The following is a 12,741-nucleotide window of genomic DNA, read 5'->3' on the forward strand; positions in this document are numbered from 1 at the left end:
CTAATTGCATTGTTGTGAAGGCATAGTGTTTGTCATTCTTTGTGTTTCTTTGTGTTTCGTATTGTGCATGCATGGACGTCGTTCATTGAGACCAACTCTTGTCCCTCTTGATTTGCATCTTAAATCTATCGTTAGAAATCCTAAGGGAAGAGGAAGTTCAAATAGAGCCAATCTTTCAATGGATGACCATAATGATGATCATGTTGAGGACATTGGTCATATTAACCAACAAGGTTTCCTTCATCCCAATGTGCACAATGAGAACGACAAGTACCATTAGGCATGCCTAGGCCAATCATTCACCAACCACCACAACAACAAAGCCAAGTTCCATATCGAATGCCAAGGCCAATGTATGCTCCACAACCTCCCATCAACAATCAAGGAATTCAAAACCAAGGTGTTCATGTTGCACCTCAAGTAGCTAATCCACCTCTTACCTTAAGAGACCATTATGTGCCTAATGAGTATAATGCACCACCATGCATCCAATTACCTCCATTTAGAGCACATCATTATGAAATTAAGCCACAAACCATTCAAATGCTTCCTAACTATCATGGACTTCCAAATGAAGAACCTTACAAGCATTTGGATGAGTTTCTTGAAGTATGTTCCACCGTAAAATATACGGACATGCTGGAAGAGGTTTTAAGACTCAAACCTTTTTCATTCACCTTAAAATACAAGGAAAAGTATTGGTTTAATAATCTTAGGCCTTTTTCAATCACTTCATGGGCAGAAATGCAACAAGAGTTCTTGAAGAAGTACTATCCGGTTTCTCAGACCAATGCCTGAGAACCTCAATTCGAGAATTTTCACATGGGGATGGAGAAACGTTTCATGAGGCATGGGAACGCTTCAATGAATTACTTAGGAAGTGTCCACATCATGACATGCCCAATTGGCAATTAGTTCAATACTTCTTTGAGAGCTTATCGGACAACTATAAGGGCATGGTTGATGTTTCCATGGGTAGCTCATACATTGATAGGCATGAGGATGACGTGTGCCGTCTCTATGAGAGCATGAGTGAAAATTCTTTGCATAGAACACTATCATCCAAGAATGGTACAAATTCACAAGGTAGGAAGGTGTTGGCTTACATCAAGTCGACCATTCAAATGAAATAGCCGCCGAAATGAAGTCTTTATCTCAAAGGTTTGATCAATTTTTGATTAACCAAAACTCGGCGAACCAAGTATCTTCCTTCCCTAACCATTCTCATCGTGCATCAAATGAAACATGTATGACTTGTTCTAGTGTTCTTCATTTTACTTCTCATTGTCCTCATGAACAAGTGCAAAGTGAACCTAATGAACAAGTCAATACGGCTTTTGTGAACCAAGGGAACAATCCTTATGGTACTCATTATAATCCAAGTTGGAGGAATCATCCAAATTTCTCTTGGAAAAACCAAGGAGAGGGCTCAAACCCTTCCCAATGCGGTTTTCAAGGGAAGTACATTCCACCTCCACTTCAAAACCAAGGATCCCAAGGTTATAGACCCTATCAATCACAAGGGAATCAATTTGCTAATTCTTATTTTTCCAACCAATCTTATTCCCAAGGTAATACTAGAAGTCCCGCTTTTGAAGAGAAAGTTTTGAATGCTTTGGGCACTTTAGAGGCTAACACTCAATTGCTTCATTCTCACTCTCAATCTATTGCGAAGCTAGAAACCCAAGTAGGGCAAATAGCAAGCACTCTCAATGCAAGAAAGAAGGGAAAGAATGCCCCACCTAAGCAACAATATGTTGTGGAAACCCATTCCTTATCGGAAGGCCATACCATTGAACATGTTAATGCGGTGACTACCTTGCAGAGTGGTAGGATTGTGGATAATCAAGTTGGAATGTCCAATGAAGAGACTGAACCGGTGCAACCTCAAGTTGTCACCCGTCCCGTTTCACATCCCATTCCTCCTTCATTACATATATATGATCTTGTAAATGAGAAAGTTTTGAAAGATGTGTTTGAAAAAGAAGTTTTGAAAAATGATGTTAAAAAGGTTTTGTTGAAAAATGATTTGAAAACTTCTTGTGTTGAAGAGAGTTCAAAAGAAAATTTTGAAAAAATGTTTGAACCAAAGGTTCCATTTCCGGATGCCTTAAAAGGATCCTTTTCAAAAGACAAGCAAAAGGCAAAAACCAATGAAATCATGGAAATTTTTAGGCAAATGAAAGTTAATCTTCCACTATTAGATGCAATCAAGAAAATTCCGGCTTATGCCAAATTCTTGAAAGACTTGTGCACCCAAAAGCGGAAGAACAAGAGCCAAACACCAAGAAAAGTGGTTTTGACCGAGCAAGTAAGCTTAATTTTACAACATAACACTCTTCCAAAGTTTAAGGACCCCGGTTCACCCACTACATCATGCATTATTAGTGATCATATTATTAATCGGGCGCTTCTTGACTTAGGAGCAAGTGTTAACCTTCTTCCATATTCGGTTTATATCAAATTGGGCCTAGGTGAATTAAAACCGACGTTGGTAGTTTTGCAACTTGCCGACCGATCCATTAAGAAGCCTAGGGGTATAATTGAGGATGTTTTGATAAAGATTGATAAATTCTTCTTTCCCATTAATTTCATTGTCATAGACACGGAACCGGTTCCCAATCCTAAGAGCCAAATTCCCGTTATCCTTGGTCGTCCTTCCTTGGCAACCGCTAATGCCAACATCAATTGTAGGACGGGGTTATTGAAGATCTCATTTGGCCACATGAAGGTGAAGTTGAATATCTTTAATCCCACACCCAATTCATTTGACAAATACGAAGGATAAGTTAATGTTGTAGATGAATGTCATGATCTTCAATGTCAAGGAAATGAGCTTTTGTGTAAAACCAAAACTTCCAAAGGATCATCTTCAACCTTGCATTCTAAAAGTCTTGTTTCAAACTTCTGCTTTGAAAGGGCATGGAAGCCCAAAGGTTGTAATTGCATAGACAAGGGACCAAAGATTTCGTTTGAGGTTAATCCAACAAGTTCTTCAAAGAACCATTTATTGGGTGGAGTTCAAAGCATCTATCACCCCGACAAGGAGGGGATGCATTATAAGATCTTTGATCCGGGCTAAAAGAGCCCAATGTCTTGCTAGAGACGTTAAAGACTAGCAAAAGCATTCATAGGGTGTCAAAACCCTATTCCTCCCCCATTTCTATCTTTCATTTCATTTCTTACGAAGTCTAAATACTTGTTTTTGGTTCATATGCATTTTAAGGAACTTTGGTGAGGATTACATAAGCTTTCATGTCATTATTGAGCATTCTGCATAGTTCGATCGTTCTCAAACCTGAGTTCGATCGATCGAACTCCTCTCTGTATCCAACACTTAGAAAAAATTTTGACCTGCAGAAACCTGTATCCAAATCACCTCTCTGTCCCATCGTTCAAACTAACTCTTAGATCGATCGAGAGACCTTCGATCGATCCAACTTTCAAGTTTGATCGATCTCATGACTCAACACTTAGAAAAATTTTGAGCCTGCATTAACCTGCATATTTTAGTTCCCTGTCTGATCGATCGAAACATTCCAAGATCGATCAAGAAGTTCTTCGATCGATCCAACTTTCAAGTTCAATTAATCTCAAGTTCCAACACGTAGCCAATTTTCTGAGCCAAAAACCTGCATATTTTTACTCTCTATCTGATCGATCGAACTCTTGTTTCGATCGATCTCAGTCTTCATTTCATTATTTTGACTTTGTTTTGACTTTTCAAATTTCCAAAAATCCAAAAATATCTGCATTTGTATTTCATTTTATTTTCATTTTATTTCATTTTATTTTATTTTATTTTTCAAAAAAGTTTTCAAAAATTCAAAAATATTCTATTTTAATTTTTAATTATTAGTGTTTATTCAATATAATTTACCTAAAAATATATATATTTTTTATTTTATTTTTCAGTTTTTAATTTTAATCCCAACTTTTAATTTTCATTTTGCAATTTTCAAAAATTTCAAAAATCAAAAAATACTTTGAAAAGAGTTCATCAAAGTTCGATCAATCACAATTGAGTGATCGATTGAACTCTATCGGGAATGTTTTTAAAAATAGAACCGAGGGTTTGCAAGATCGATTACAAAGATCGATCTAACTCACCCTCATCCAAAAGCCCTAACCCCTCTTTGTCGCCGTCACTGTCCAATCACTTCACCATCTCCGGCGAAGCTTTCCGACGAGTTTCCAAGCTTCGCATCTCTCTCTCTCGTCTCGGATTCCATCGTTCCCTCTTTGCATCCACTTCTCTCCTTTGGTTAAGGTAAGACCCGAGCATCTCATGTCCATTTAAGCTTCAATCTCATCCATACATACTCTATGTGTTGAATCCAGGCCATTTTTATGATGAATCCGCCATTGATGAGCCTTCGAAGCATTGTATATATATGTGTATATACGTGTATATGTTTTGTAGATATTTTGAGATTTGTTTAGATTTGGTAAAGTTTGGGCCTCGATTTGTGATGGATATTTGTTGATTTGATATGTTGTTGGGCCCACGATCACGTTCATGTGGGCCCCATGCTTCCAAAGTCGCAGATCTGTGACCTTTGAGTTTTCAACGTCGCACAATTCGATCGATCGAACTAGTATCTCCGATCGATCTTGAGAGATCGATCGAACTCATGTCTTCGATCAATGGAAGTAGTGAGATCGATCTCACTTACTTTTGATCGATCCAACTTTTGTGATCGATCTCACTTCTTTTTATGATCGATCGAACTTCACAGATCTCACACACACACTTCATTCATCATATCTTATGTTCATGCTATCATATCTATGCCCAATGCCTGTGATATTCCACATTGGATGCATTTCATACTTACATTATTTAGCATGTTTCATATTCTACCACTTGCATAGATTCATATCATATATGTTTTGTCTATTTTATTTGACATACATGATTCTATTTCATACTTTTAAATTTCTTATTCTGGCACTAACTCCTATTGTAAGTTTTTCTTTTTACAGGCCATGGTAAAGAGGAAGACCGTTGCCAACAGGCAACACGGGCCCACCTGACACACTAGGCGATGGACAGAGGAGCTAGCAGAGCCTTCTTATGCAAAGCGGGAGCCAGCACAGGCTACCCCACCTCAGTCACCATCTCATGAGCCTGAGGATGACTATATATCATCCACCTCTACGGCTCATCCTGCTTTCACTCCATCACCATCTCTACCGCAGACTGGAGCTGCCAGCTCAGCATGCTCAGCCAGCTCATCTAGGGAGTGATAGGCCCACGCCTCGATATGCGCCTATGACACTCAACCATGAGTCAGAGTTCGACACGGCCTTCTTTTCTCGATCGGTACTGACCCGATACGCCTACCATGATATTATTCAGAAGGGCCTAGCCGCTATTCTTGCCCCCGTCACAGAGCCGGTTTACCCACGGCTGGTTCGGTTGTTCTACCAGAACCTCTGACCATCGCCGTGTACCACAGCCGAGATGGTCACTTCTGTCGATGGCCATCCGATCACCATTACAGTGGACACTTTAGCCCGCTCTTGCCGCTATCCACACAGATGTCCTCCAGAGCTTCAGGACACATATCCAAGGCTATTCAGGCCTTCCTATGTCGACATGGCAGTTTTTCTCACAGGTCACCATGCCAGTAACGAGAACTTCGCCACCCGGACATTCCTTTCCGACAACCTATGGTTCACTGATTTCGTTCTCTATTAGAATATATACATGGCGGGGCACAAGATTCAAAGGAGGGCCAATTATCTGACAGCCCTTTACTCCTTCTACACCAGGCACTGGGTATCTATTCCCACGCTCATCTGGAGCGTGATGAGGAAGCTGTATGACAAGTACATCAGCAAGGAGACGCCCGGACGGGCTAAGTCTCTTCCTTTCAGCCACCTCATCACCCAGATCCTCATCGATCAGCGCTACCCCATCCATCCTCAGGAGCACCCCGAGAGAGGTTCATGTCACTTCCTCAGGAAGGACTAGAATAAGAGCTACCGCTCCATTACTACCAGGCTGTAGGACCACGCGGTACTGGCTGCAGCGGAGTTGGAGCTAGAGGAGGAGGCACAGGCACAGGCCCAGGCCCAGGCAGAGGCACCAGCACAGGCCCAGGCAGCAGCAGCACATCCCGCAGCGGATGACGCACCAGTTGATCCAGCTACCGAGCATTTAGATATAGACTTAGAGCACCCTGCAGACGACACAGAGCAGGACTCTCCAGTCAGGTCGCCTATTCATGAGTAGGAGCAGACTCAGGAGCTTTCTTCTGATTCATCTATGCCTTAGACTCCAGATATGACCCCCGACTTTGGAGTACGTCTGCAGACACTTGAGGATACTGTTGTTGCCATCCGAGTTAACCTCACAGCCCACAGAGCTGATTTTGTTGCCTTCCGCACGGATGTTGCGACCATGTTCAGAGATCATCCGGAGACATCCGCGGAGCCAGACCTGCCCGTCTTACCTCATCCTCCTGAGCTCCCAGTCCTCTCTATCTTATGATCCCTCTCTCCTTTTGATACTTTACTATTGTCATTGTACATTATTATTTTTACAGCCGGTCTGTCGACTTTGATATTTTTGTTGTACCTGCACTTTCTCTATTTTATATATCTATTTTTGCTATGGATGTCATATGATTGTATTCTCATATCTGTATGTTTGACTCCATCAGGTGCATCATAGTAACTTCAGTGAAAGAGTGCTACCCAATTTTCAGGACCACCCTTATACCTCTCTTTTCTTTATCTGTTTATCCCATTTACACTTGCATGACCACTGTGCACTAATTATCCCATTTTGTTATCTGATGAGTTTATCCAACTGCCAATTTTCAGGACCACAGTTCATCCCAAGTTTGGGGGGCCATGCCACCCACTTTGGATACTTCAGTCCTGATCATTCTTGCTTAGTTGCACTAGTATACTCTTTCCTTTGTTCTCTTTGCACATTGAGGACATTGTGCAATTTAAGTTTAGGGGGACTGGTGCTTTACAATGTTAGTTTTAAATTCAAATTTTAAGCATGACTTGTGCATTTGAGAGATATTTCTATGATTGGTCCATATCTAGCTATGATTTTGATCTTTTGAGGACTATATTGCTTAAAATTTAAAAATTACTTGACTTGAGAGTCCAATACTCCTTGTATGCCTTATGAATGCCATTTAGGAGTAAATTTTTTGAAAAAATTGATATCATGCTTGCACTTGTGGTCCACATCATCTTGATTTTGTGATTGTTTTGAGATTCACTCTAGTCTTCTACACTAGCACAGGCGTACATTAGCATTCATTTGTGGGATACATGCTTTGTTGATTATTGAATTGGTTATACCCCAATTGAGTTAGTAGTGCATTGAAAGCTTTCATTCTTGATAAAGGTGGATAACAACCCCTTTTCACTAAGTAGCCAGGATTCTAACCTTATCAAGCACTGAACTTCTCGCGCCGAAAGGTGGAGGGCCCAAACTCTAGGTTAATAATTGTTTATTCCAAAAAAAAAAAAAAAAAAAAAAAAAATTGCAAAAGCAATAAAATAAAGTGAGGACTTCTCCCAAAAGGTGAGAAGTAGGAAATGATTAGATGGTTGTTGTCTTGATTTGTAGCCTAGTTGATTTGAGCTTGTAAGTCTGTAGGGGAATTTGAATGCCTAATGCCCTAAAGCCGTCTGGTTTGGGAGTCATTGACCTAACGCTCGACCTCATGAATCACTAGAAAGTTTAATAGATCAATACATTGCACCATACTTCCATCTTTAATCCTAAAAAAAATCGAGTGAAACGAATAAGCGCACCTAGAATAATAAAGCTTTAATAAAAGGTCCACTTTTTGTCTTGATGATCGGTACTAGATTTGTGTGCTAGTTTGAGTGTAAGGATGTGATTAATTCTTTAGTTGGCTAAGATAGCAACACATTTGATGCCGGTTTACTTAAAAGGATTCTAGAGTTGTTTTGATTTGCATGATCATTTTCTTGATGCGTGGAGGACCATACTTATTTGCTTGATGTTAAGATTTTTGGAGATTGCTTGGAAAGGGTTGAAAAATTGCATACTTAAGGTAGTTTTCTCCCGATGCTTGTTTGCAATATTGGTGCCTCCTTTGAAAGAATGAGCTTAATATTTGTGGGTATCATTTCTGGAAACCCTCACGAGACTTCACTCGTCCACTAGGGGTAATCTAGGGGTTTAAAAGGCTTATTGCATATGCTAAGTGCAATCGTGTTCCCTACGAAAGTGGCGTTACCCATTTATTGTTTTCTAGTTCATAGTTGTTCATTTCATTCCTTTACTTTCTAGTTTATTACTAGGGACTAGCAATATTTAAGTTTCGGGGTGTGATGAGCGCTGCAAAATGCATATTTAAACCCCTTAAGCTTAGGCATTCTAGTACCTTTATCTAACTTACTTTACCGTTTTAGATTGATTTCGTATTATTTCCATTTTCAGGCACTTATCCCGAAAATAAGCTAACTCAGCCAAATAAGAGCTTAATTGAAGCAATTCTGGGATTAAACAAAGAAAGGAGTAAAGTGAAGAAAGAAATAAGCAAATGAAGCCAAAGGTGAGAAGCAGCAAAGTTCGATGGATCCAAGTTCAAGGTTCGATCGATAGAACAATGATCGATCTCAGCACTTCAAGATAGATCCAAGCCTTGGCCCAAAAGCATAAAGTCCCAAAATTTCGATCGATCCAACACCATCCTTCGATCGATCGAACACTTTTGTCCTTATTCAAATGATTGATCCTATCCACAGCTGTACCACCCACTAACCACTTTTGTCCTTTTCTCATAAATATCTCTCCAAAATATCTCGGATTTGTCTTTTCCCAAAAAGCTCAACCAGTTGGATCGATTCAGCCTAAGTTCGATAGATCTCAGCCAGTTCGATCGATCTAAGTCTAAGGTTCGATCGATCGAACTTCCTCCAGTGCAAAAAAGTTAAAATTCCATCTCATTGAAAGTTGTCCTTTATCCAATCATTAGGGAATATTGTGTGCACGACCCCAACTCATTTTGGGTGTCATTTTGACCTACCTATATAAGGATAAGGATTGTTTTTTACAAAGAGAGCCAACATTGTTTTCATATCATCTCTTAGAGAGCAAGCGTAGAGGAGGAGGAGGAGGCTAGAGACACCATTGGAGTTCTTCATCAACAAGGAGCAGATTTCAACCATGGAGTTAGCCCTTGAGGGTTGGAGCAACATCACCATGAGTGGCTAGACATCCTCTTGGGGCTTGAGTTAGCCCCAAGCATGCTTTCTATATCTTAATCTTGTGCATTATTAAGGGATTAGTGTTGTAATTGATGTTTTGACACTTTGATATATATAGGTCTTGTTTATTCAATGATTTATGTGGTTTAATGCTTTCAATTGATCATTTCATTCTATCCATATGTCTATGTATGCTAGAATAGATGTTCATGTGCTTGTCTCTAGATTTTGTGTTATTGATGCATGTCTATGTATATTGATGCTATAGATTTGGAAATTGTCAAAACATAGTGCTTAAAGGAATGCTTTTGTGATTCTCTTGATGGTTCATGCTTATCTCTTGATGGATTGTACCTCTCCCCTAGTTTATTTTCATGCTAGTAGTGTAGATGTAGTGTAGTTGTAGTGTAGTGTTAAATGGGAGGACAATCTATGCTTGTTGTTTGATGATCCAAGCTTTTGAATGCAAGTAACATATGTCTCTATCCTTGTGTTGAATTTGGATTGTGAGCTTAATGAAAGGATTAATGACTTGTTTTGATTTATTGTGCCTTTCACATGTTGTTTAGACAAAATATGCTTCATTGCTTAGATATATTGTGCCTTTCACATGATGTTTAGACAATACATGCTTAACTAGTCATCCTTACTTGTTGAATCAACCAAGCACACACACCCCAATATTGCAACGCACTATTTGCCCTCATTAATCACTTGTCAATGATATAAAAATGCATTGCTTGGTGGTGATCTTTACACCCCAAGATCTCTCCATCTTACTTACTCTTAATTGCATTCTTTGCTATTACTTAGTTTAATTTAGTTGCTCTTTAATCAACCAACCAACCAATTGTTTGATCACTCGACCTACTAGCCCTAATAATAATTCCACGACATTGCTCGATCCTCACAGTCCCTTGGGACGATCCCTACTCGCCCTAACTATATTTTTAGTGAAGGTAGTCGTGACTTCTATAAATGTAAAACTCTTGGCCCTCGCCTTAATGCACACTCTTAAGCTTATACTAGGACGACGACCACCAACACACATACACAAACACAAACACAGTGACTTTAATTCCTAATCCACTGCTCACTTCTTCACAAACATGCAAAAACAGGGGAACATAGAAATAAAGCGTCAATAGGACATGAACAAGCCAACTATCAATGTCAATACACATGAAAAGATGGGCGCTTTGAAATCCAAATCACTATTACCACTAACAACAACAGAACATTGTGGCAAAAAGAATTTGCATTAGTTCTCCTTCACTCTTTCATATATCTAATTTACTCAATAGGTTTTTTTTTACTTCATTGTTTATTTGTTTCCTTACTTTTCCCACTTGTGTAACTGACAATGATGAAATGTGGGAGCATTAGTTTGTGGGAAATGATGGGAAGGTCTTCAGCTTATTTTGAAAAACATTACAACCATGTTAAGTTATTTATAATGAACAATCATAACTCTCAATGGAAACTTACATGTCATACACTAGAAAATTTATTCCAACATATTCAATTGGAAGTATAAAACCTCAATTTCTTATTATACAAAATATCCCAAATATATTGTACTACTTATCACAAACGAAACACTGCATTACAGGAATACAATGGAAATTTTATTCTAACATCTTTAATTGGAAGTTTAAAACATAACATATAATACAGAATATAACGACTTTTTCACAATTTCATAATATAATTTTCACAATTTCTGTTTCAATTTTTCACAATTTAATAACACTTCAAGTATAACCAAACAAAACTAATGAAACACAATGTCATACGATTCACAAATTCACTTACAAAACCAGTAAACTGTAGCTTCGTCTTCCTCTACCATAAATCAACCACACGACATTGCACCTTCCTCTTCCCCGCCGTTCAATTAAACCTTTCAAAAGAAATTGCAATTTTGGAAAGAACAAAATCAAGGAAAGTTGGGACAATGTCGGAAAGACAAATTTGTTTCTTTCTATATTTTGGGAGAGAAGAAGAAAGAAGATTAAGAATAGGCGCTATACCTTCGTCACTGTAGCTTCCTCTTCTCCGCCCTTGAATCAAACCTTTGAAAAAAATTGTAAATTTGGAAACAAGGAAGAAAAATCGGGAGAGAAAAACAAGAAATAAAATTACATATTTAGACGAGGCGATTCGTCACTGTAGATTCCTCTTCTCCGACATTCAACCAAACCAAACCTTTAGAAATAAATTGTAAATTTGGAAAGAAGGAAGAAAATTTGGGAGAAGAAGAAAAAAGAAGATTAGAAGAAGAGGCGCGGAAATTGTAAATTTGGAAAGAAGGAAGAAAAATTGGGAGAGAAGAAGAAGAAACAAGAAAGAAGCTTAGAAGAAGAGGCGCTAAATCTGTTCCAGAATTTCCAATTTGCCGCTTAAACATGAGTTTCAATTTCTGCAATTTCGAATCTCTGTGTATGTATAATTTCGTCTGTGTGTGTATTGTTGTTTATATATGTATCTGTGTGTGTATATACCTTTTTTAACCAAAGTCCTGTTTGGCCTTTTTTCCACTGCTACAGTGGCTGAACAGTGCAAACAGGAGGGAATAGATTATACTGTTCGACAGAAGAGGATTCTGGTCCGTTCCAGTACATGCATCTATATAAATTATACCCCATATATCAACATCATGACGTGAACACATCATGCTCTAGTCAGGATGACAAAGTCCAGAACCACCACAATTTAAATTCCAAGTATGACCCAACAGTTGATTGGCTATCAAGCTTAGTTTAATATATCAACAGAGATATTGCAAATGGATAGAAATTTCAGGAAAGGGACTTCTAATTTGTCTTATTTATATCAAACCTTCTTCATGATCACTTTTTTTCCCCTAAATATCTCCCTACATATTCTTAATTTTCTACTTAATCACTTACTCCACTATTGCTCTTAGAATCATATTAATACCCTTTTGCTGATGAAGAATTTTAGATTTTTTAAAACTATTTTATAATAGAGTAACGCTCTATTTAATCATTTGGATTGAAACAGTTTTTTAAAATTTGTAAAAAGTCAAATAAATTATTTAATGTATCTTTCAATTCATGAGTTAAAAAATGAAAGCTCATGCTACTTCCCATGATAGGATTCTCTTAAGAGCATTACTAAACAATATGTATATGTTGATCACTTCCTTACCGCATGATTTAGTGGGATCATTTCTTCCCCTTGAATTGCATTACTCTTAGTAAAATTTAATAACTCTCTAATTCCCTATTCCAATAATGTCAAATAAAGTGAAAGCTAGTTCTTATGACCTATAAGTGTTTAGTTGTATTATTATTTTTTTTATTTTTATTATTATTTTGAGTTGAAGGATGTTAAATGATATAGATGAAAAAATTAATTTGACATAAAATGAACCAAAAGAGGGGTGAAAACAAATTAGCTAAAAGATACCTTAACCATGGAAGAATACTGTTCAAGCAAGAAAACACCATTAATCACCATAAATTAACTTCCCGTAGTACTTAGACAAACCACCTAAAA

At 38.2% G+C, this 12,741-nt stretch overlaps 1 pseudogene; it reads right to left on the reverse strand.

Moving 5' to 3' along the window:
• Positions 1 to 799: 799 nt before the first annotated feature.
• Positions 800 to 898, reverse strand: LOC132283087 (small nucleolar RNA R71; annotated as a pseudogene).
• Positions 899 to 12,741: the final 11,843 nt, after the last annotated feature.

The sequence above is a fragment of the Cornus florida genome, unplaced genomic scaffold (assembly GCF_030987335.1).
Source record: "Cornus florida cultivar Cherokee Brave unplaced genomic scaffold, ASM3098733v1 CherokeeBrave_3.0.0_Hap2_Chr01, whole genome shotgun sequence".
Lineage (NCBI taxonomy): Eukaryota > Viridiplantae > Streptophyta > Magnoliopsida > Cornales > Cornaceae > Cornus > Cornus florida.